Genomic DNA, 7,123 nt, shown 5'->3' with positions numbered 1-7,123 from the left:
GCCAAAGTCCTTTTGCAGTCTAAAGTGTGTAGAAGTTTTTCGTGTTCAGAAGCATGAGGTTCTGGATAGAACGTTGGTAGGTCTATAGACTGATTAAGATGAAATGGAGTTACTACCTTTGGTAGAAAGGATGGATGAGGTCGAAGTGTCACCTTTTGTGGGTGAAATTGAAGATATGGCGAATAATGTACCAGGGCTTGTAATTCACTCACCCTCCGTGCTGAGGTAATGGCTACTAGAAACACCGTTTTCCATGTCAGGTATTTCGGGTGAGCGGTATGTATGGGTTCAAAGGGTGGCTTCATCAGTTGATTGAGAACCATGTTTAAGTCCCATTGAATTGGAGGTTTGACGACTGGTGGTCGCAAGTGATTGAGCCCTTTCAAGAATTTGGATATCATTGGATGTAGAGAAATTGATTGACCTTTATAAGGTCTATGTCTGGCCGCTATCGCGCTGAGATGAACGCGTACTGACGCGGTTGCAAGTCCTGCTACATATAACGTGTGGAGGTAATCCAGTAGTCTGGATGGGGAACAAGATAGGGGGTCTAAACGTTCCGTTGTACACCAGATTGCATAACGTTTCCATTTAAATTGGTAATTACGTCTTGTAGATGGTTTCCTGGCTGCCAGGATTACTTCCTGTACAGATAAGGAGACACCTTGTTCGGTAAGGAGGATCCGTTCAGTCTCCATGCCGTGAGATGAAGAGAGGAGTGTAGAGGGTGTAGCAGGGAACCTTGTTCCTGAGAAAGTAGGTCCACCCGATGTGGTAGACGGATTGGTTGTTCGATGGACAGTTGGAGTAGATGTGTGTACCAATGTTGCCGTGGCCAGGCCGGTGCAATGAGAATCATTTGAGTCGCATCTAACATGCACTTTTGTAGCGTACGTGTGATCAAGGGTATTGGGGGAAACGCGTACATCAGCGGTTCCGTCCAAGGAAGGAGAAATGCATCTTGTGTTTGTCGTAGCTGACTGGGCCATACTGAACAGAACCTGTCCACTTTGCGATTGTGTTCGGTTGCAAATAGGTCGATGGACGGGTATCCCCACGTTGCAAAGATCGAGTCTGCTACGTCTTGATTCAGTGACCATTCGTGGGGATGAAACACCCGGCTCAGCTTGTCTGCTCGAGTGTTCGCTATGCCCGGAATGTAGGTTGCTTGTAGGTATATGGAGTGCTGGCATGCCCAATTCCAGATCTTTATGGCTTCGTTGCATAGGGGCCAGGATCCTGTTCCCCCCTGTTTGTTGATATAAAACATTGCAACCTGATTGTCCGTATAAATCATTACTCTGTGGCCATGTAAATACGGAAGAAATGTCCGTAGTGCGTAACGAATCGCTCTGAGTTCCAGAAGGTTGATTTGAAAAGTCCTTTCTATGGTCGACCAGAGGCCTTGTGTCTGGAGATGATTGAAATGTGCTCCCCATCCTTTCTTGGAGGCGTCCGTGGTGACTACGGCATTGTGGGGTAGTACTGTAAACGGTGCTCCGTTGGTCAAGGTGTGATTCTGGAGCCACCAATCGAGTTGAGTGATCATGGGTGGCGTAAGAGTTACCCTCCAAGAGAGAGGTTGTGAATGTTGTGTCCATTGTCGTCGTAGATGCCATTGAAGTATGCGCATGTGTAGACGGGTGTTGTTGACCGTGTAAATGGAAGCCGCCATGTGACCCAACGCGACTAAGATTTGGCGGGCTGATGTTGTATGAAGCGTTCGCAAATGGAGAAATATCTGTCTCATGGTCAGTCTCCTGTCTTGTGGAAGGAATACTCTGTGTTTGGTGGTGTCCAATATAACTCCGATGAATTGTAGGATCTGTGTTGGTTGTAATTGAGACTTTTGGTAATTGACTTGAAGTCCTAGCGTGTTCAGGCAATGAATGGTGTCCGTAAGATTTTGACGAAGTGTGGTGGGATCTGTTGCTACCAATAGCCAGTCGTCCAGGTATGGAAAAATCATGATCCCTTGTTGACGGAGATGTGCCACTACCACTGCCATGCATTTGGTGAAAACTCTGGGAGCCGTCGAGAGTCCGAACGGTAGTACTTTGTATTGGAAGTGATTGTTGTTGGCTCGAAACGAGAGGTATTGCCATGAAGAGGGGTGCATTGGAATGTGGGTGTATGCATCCTTTAGATCTATGCTGCACATCCAGGCTTTGTGGTGTATTAAGGGTAAGATTGATTTGAGAGATATCATTTTGAATTTTTCGTTTACTACGAATTTGTTGAGTTCCCGTAGATCTAAAATTGGACGTAGATCCCCGGACTTTTTCGGAATGAGGAAGTACGGGGAGTAAAAACCCGAATTCCATGACCCTTTGGGAAGAGGTTGAATTGCTTGTTGCTGTAATAACAGTGTCAATTCCATTTCCATTTGAATCGTGTGGGGATGATGATTCTTTGGTGGTGGATGTGGTAGGGTGGGTAGTAGGTGAAAGGGGATTTGATATCCATATTGTACGATGTGAAGGACCCATTGGTCTGTCGTTATGGCCTCCCATTGATGTAGGTGAGAGGAAATACCTCCCGCAATGACTTTTTGTGGTAGTGGCGGGGGTATCACTAAAAAGATTGCACTGGTTTGGATTGCGTAGTTTGCTGTTGTTGTTGTTGTCGTTGTGGACGTGGACGTCCCCGTCGAGACTGGTTTTGAGTATTTTGTTGTCTGGCTGGTGGTTGATAAGGTTGTGGTCGATAAGAGGTATATGGTCGGTATGGTCGACGTTGGAACGTAGGTCGACGGTATTGGGGGAAGTATCGTCTATTAGTACTATACGTTGAAGGTGTAGTAAGAGATTGTACCGCCACCGATTGTTCTTTAAGTTGTGCTACTGTGTCTTGTAGTTTGTCTCCGAAGAGGTTGTCACCTCGACACGGTAAGTTGGTGAGTTTGGTGTGAACATCTTCACGTATGGAACTAGCTTTTAACCATGCCAGCTGACGTGCTGCCAAGGCACTTGCCGATACTCTGGAAGTCGTATCAAAATTTTCGTATACCGTACGTAGCAGATGGCGTATGGCCTCTTCTATATCTTGGAGGGGCGTGACTCCGACCAGGTTGTGTTCCGTCTTCAGCTGTTGGACACAATTGAATAAGTATTGCGCTAGATAAAATTGATGATGACTTATACGTGCTCCTTGAAAGGCTCGTTTTGCAAAGTCGTCTAGGGTGCGAAGATCTTTGATAGGAGGAGATGTAGAATGTAACCTCTGTTTCCGTGCTTTAGTCATTGCTGATTCAACTACAAGTGATGCATGAGGTAGTTGGGAGGTGGAATAATATGGAGATTTTTGTATCTTATATTTTAAATCTATTTTCTTGGATACAGCTTGTGTTGTGAAGGGAGTTTCCCATGATTTTTCCAACAATGCATTCAAAACTGCATGCGAGGGTAATGCAGTGGGTTCTGTTGGCACATCAAATATTTTTAGCAGATCAAGTGTGTCTGCTCTCGGATCCGGTATCTTCTGGATAGGAATGTTTAAAGCCGTTCCCATTTTCTCCAGGAATTTTGGGTAAGTTAAATCTTCCGGAGGAGAATAAGGCTCCTGGGAAGCTTCCTCTGGATCTGATGGATATCCTGTGGAAGAATCAGGAGACACATCCGTGTCTAATGAATGGAAATGACTGTGAGACGTATGCTGTGCATCTCGTGTACCATCATGTGGTATTGAGGATTGCGGAAGTGGTAGATGTGGGTTGTGATGTGGCGGTGAAAGAGTAATTGTACCCCGGGGACTCGGAGAGGTGTCCTGTTGACTTCCAGGATTTATAGTGTGAGTTGAAGTGGACTGACGTTCAGCATCTACAGATGTTGGCATGTGATAGGAGGCTTGCATGGCTTCAAAAAATCCAGATAAGGCTAATGACAGTGTATGAAAAGCATCTTGTGCTTGCCCTGTCATTTGAGGTTTGTTGCCTGTTGAAGCGTGAGAGGCAGGATTTTGTGTAGGTTTAGCATCTTTAGATAATTTTCTCTTTTTATTGAGTGGTTCTTGAAAAGATGCTTGTTTTGAGTATTTGGGCTGGGTAAGGTTAGATGACCTGCCCATTGAGGAATAGGAGGAGGAGGAGGAACAAGAGGGCACGTCCGACTCCTCTGTAGTGTTCCATTGGGGAGGTGACTGTGAAGGGACAGTATGAATGGGGTGTGCTGCAGGTCTTGTGTGACCTGAGGTTGTAGGTTGTATAGACTGTGTATCCCTGTCTGCCCCAATCCTTTTTATTCTTTTATCTTTGCCTGTCGATTGAGGGGGGTACTGTTTCTTTAAGGTTCCCCGTTGAGATTTTTTATTTACAATTGAGCCGTGCCGGCTCGTGCGGTCTGAAGCGCCGTGGTGCGCCGTGACTGGATGAATGGAGTCACATGGTGCGCCGCGTCGATGCGTCGGGCTCACGTGGTTTGTATTGAGAAGGGATTCAGTAGCGTGCCTCGCGCCAGTGAGAGCTGCGCCGTCCTTCACGGCGCCGGATTGCGCCTTTTCGCTCTGCCTCACTGCCCCCTGAGTCGCGTCAGTAGATGGCTGTTTTGAATGTTTGGTGAGTGCTTTCTTCTTTGAGGGGGAGCTATTCGATCTTGAAGAAGATCTCATTCGTGAGGGCGGGCGATCCCTGTGCCTACGCTCCTCATTTCTTTTAGATTTTAATTTGTGTTGGCTAACATGTTTTGTGGAACGTCCTCTCTGCGTTTGAGGAGGAGTAGTTCCCGGACCCGGAGAAGATTTTGTGTCCGATACACTGTTAGCTGTCTCACGGAGGTGTGTCAGCACTCTTATCTTTTCCGCTCTCATTCTTTGTGCCCTCGGAGACATACGGCCACATGAAGGGCAATTATCAGTGTCATGGTTTGGCCCTAGACAGCGATAGCAGAGGGAATGTGTGTCCGTAATGGACATTACCTTGCCGCATTCACATGGTTTGAATCCTGAGGGTCTCGGCGGTCGTTGTGTGTCAGACATTTTTTTTTTTTTTTTTTTTTACTGGTATCTGTTATTTATACTGAGGAGTATAGAAGCTCCGCGTGCGATCCCGCGCGCGGAAAAACAGACTGAGGAGAACTGTTAATCCGGCGCGGGAACCCACGCGCAGCCTCAGAGCAAAGCTCTGACATCGCTTAGGAAGCTCCGCCTCCCGGGCCTGATGGACAGTCCCATGACAGCAGGGCTAATTCAGCCTGCTATCGACGGGAAAACTGAGCGCCTTTACTCAGTACAGCTCAAAGCTGCCTCCAACCCTAGGGGGGATCGTGCAGGGAGGGAGCCGGGGCTGGAAATCCTGCTCTGGAGAAGGGGCAGGAGAATGGCTGCAGGGCTTTCTGCTCAGCAGAAAAAGATCTAGGCATCATAGTGGATAATACTTTAAAATCGTCGGCTCAGTGTGCTGCAGCAGTCAAAAAAACAAACAAACTAACCCATGCTATAATTACACAATGTTGGGTTCCATATTAGGTGCTACAACCCAAGAATGAGATCTAGGCGTCATAGTGGATAACACATTGAAATCGTCGGTGCAGTGTGCTGCAGCAGTCAAAAAAGCAAACAGAATGTTGGGAATTATTAGAAAGGGAATGGTGAACAAAACGGAAAATGTCATAATGCCTCTGTATCGCTCCATGGTGAGACCGCACCTTGAATACTGTGTACAATTCTGGTCGCCACATCTCAAAAAAGATATAATTGCGATGGAGAAGGTACAGAGAAGGGCAACCAAAATGATAAAGGGTATGGAACAGCTCCCCTATGAGGAAAGGCTGAAGAGGTTAGGGCTGTTCAGCTTGGAGAAGAGACGCTGAGGGGGGATATGGTAGAGGTCTTTAAGATCATGAGAGGTCTTGAACGAGTAGATGTGACTTGGTTATTTACACTTTCAATAATAGAAGGATTAGGGGGCATTCCATGAAGTTAGCAAATAACGTAAGAACATAATATGCCATACTGAGTCAGACCAAGGGTCCATCAAGCCCAGCATCCTGTTTCCAACAGTGGCCAATCCAGGCCATAAGAACCTGGCAAGTACCCAAAAACTAAGTCTATTCCCATGTTACCGTTGCTAATGGCAGTGGCTATTCTCTAAGTGAACTTAATAGCAGGTAATGGACTCTTCCTCCAAGAACTTATCCAATCCTTTTTTAAACACAGCTACACTAACTGCACTAACCACATCCTCTGGCAACAAATTCCAGAGTTTAATTGTGCGTTGAGTAAAAAAGAACTTTCTCCAATTAGTTTTAAATGTGCCCCATGCTAACTTCATGGAGTGCCCCCTAGTCTTTCTACTATCCGAAAGAGTAAATAACCGATTCACATCTACCAGTTCCAGACCTCTCATGATTTTAAACACCTCTATCATATCCCCCCTCAGCCGTCTCTTCTCCATGCGGAACAGCCCTAACCTATTCAGCCTTTCCTCATAGGGGAGCTGTTCCATCCCCTTTATCATTTTGGTTGCCCTTCTCTGTACCTTCTCCATTGCAACTATATCTTTTTTGAGATGCGACGACCAGAATTGTACACAGTATTCAAGGTGCGGTCTCACCATGGAGCGATACAGAGGCATTATGACATTTTCCGTTTTGTTCACCATTCCCTTTCTAATAATTCCCAACATTCTGTTTGCTTTTTTGACTGCTGCAGCACACTGCACCGACGATTTCAATGTGTTATCCACTATGACGCCTAGATCTCATTCTTGGGTTGTAGCACCTAATATGGAACCCAACATTGTGTAATTATAGCATGGGTTAGTTTTCCCTATATGCATCACCTTGCACTTATCCACATTAAATTTCATCTGCCATTTGGATGCCCAATTTTCCAGTCTCAATTTTCCAGTCTCATAAGGGGAATGGAACAACTCCCCTATGAGGAAAGACTAAAGAGGTTAGGACTTTTCAGCCTGGAGAAGAGACGACTGAGGGGGGATATGATAGAGGTGTTTAAAATCAAGAGAGATAGGGTAGATGTGAATCAGTTATTTACTCTTTCGGATAGTAGAAAGACTAGGGGGCACTCCATGAAGTTAGCATGTGGCACATTTAAAAGTAATCAGAGAAAGTTCTTTTTTACTGAACGCACAATTAAACTCTGGAATTTGTTGCCAGAGGATGTGGTT

This window comes from Rhinatrema bivittatum, chromosome 2 (assembly GCF_901001135.1).
Source record: "Rhinatrema bivittatum chromosome 2, aRhiBiv1.1, whole genome shotgun sequence".
Lineage (NCBI taxonomy): Eukaryota > Metazoa > Chordata > Amphibia > Gymnophiona > Rhinatrematidae > Rhinatrema > Rhinatrema bivittatum.
This window is presented reverse-complemented; position numbering follows the sequence as displayed.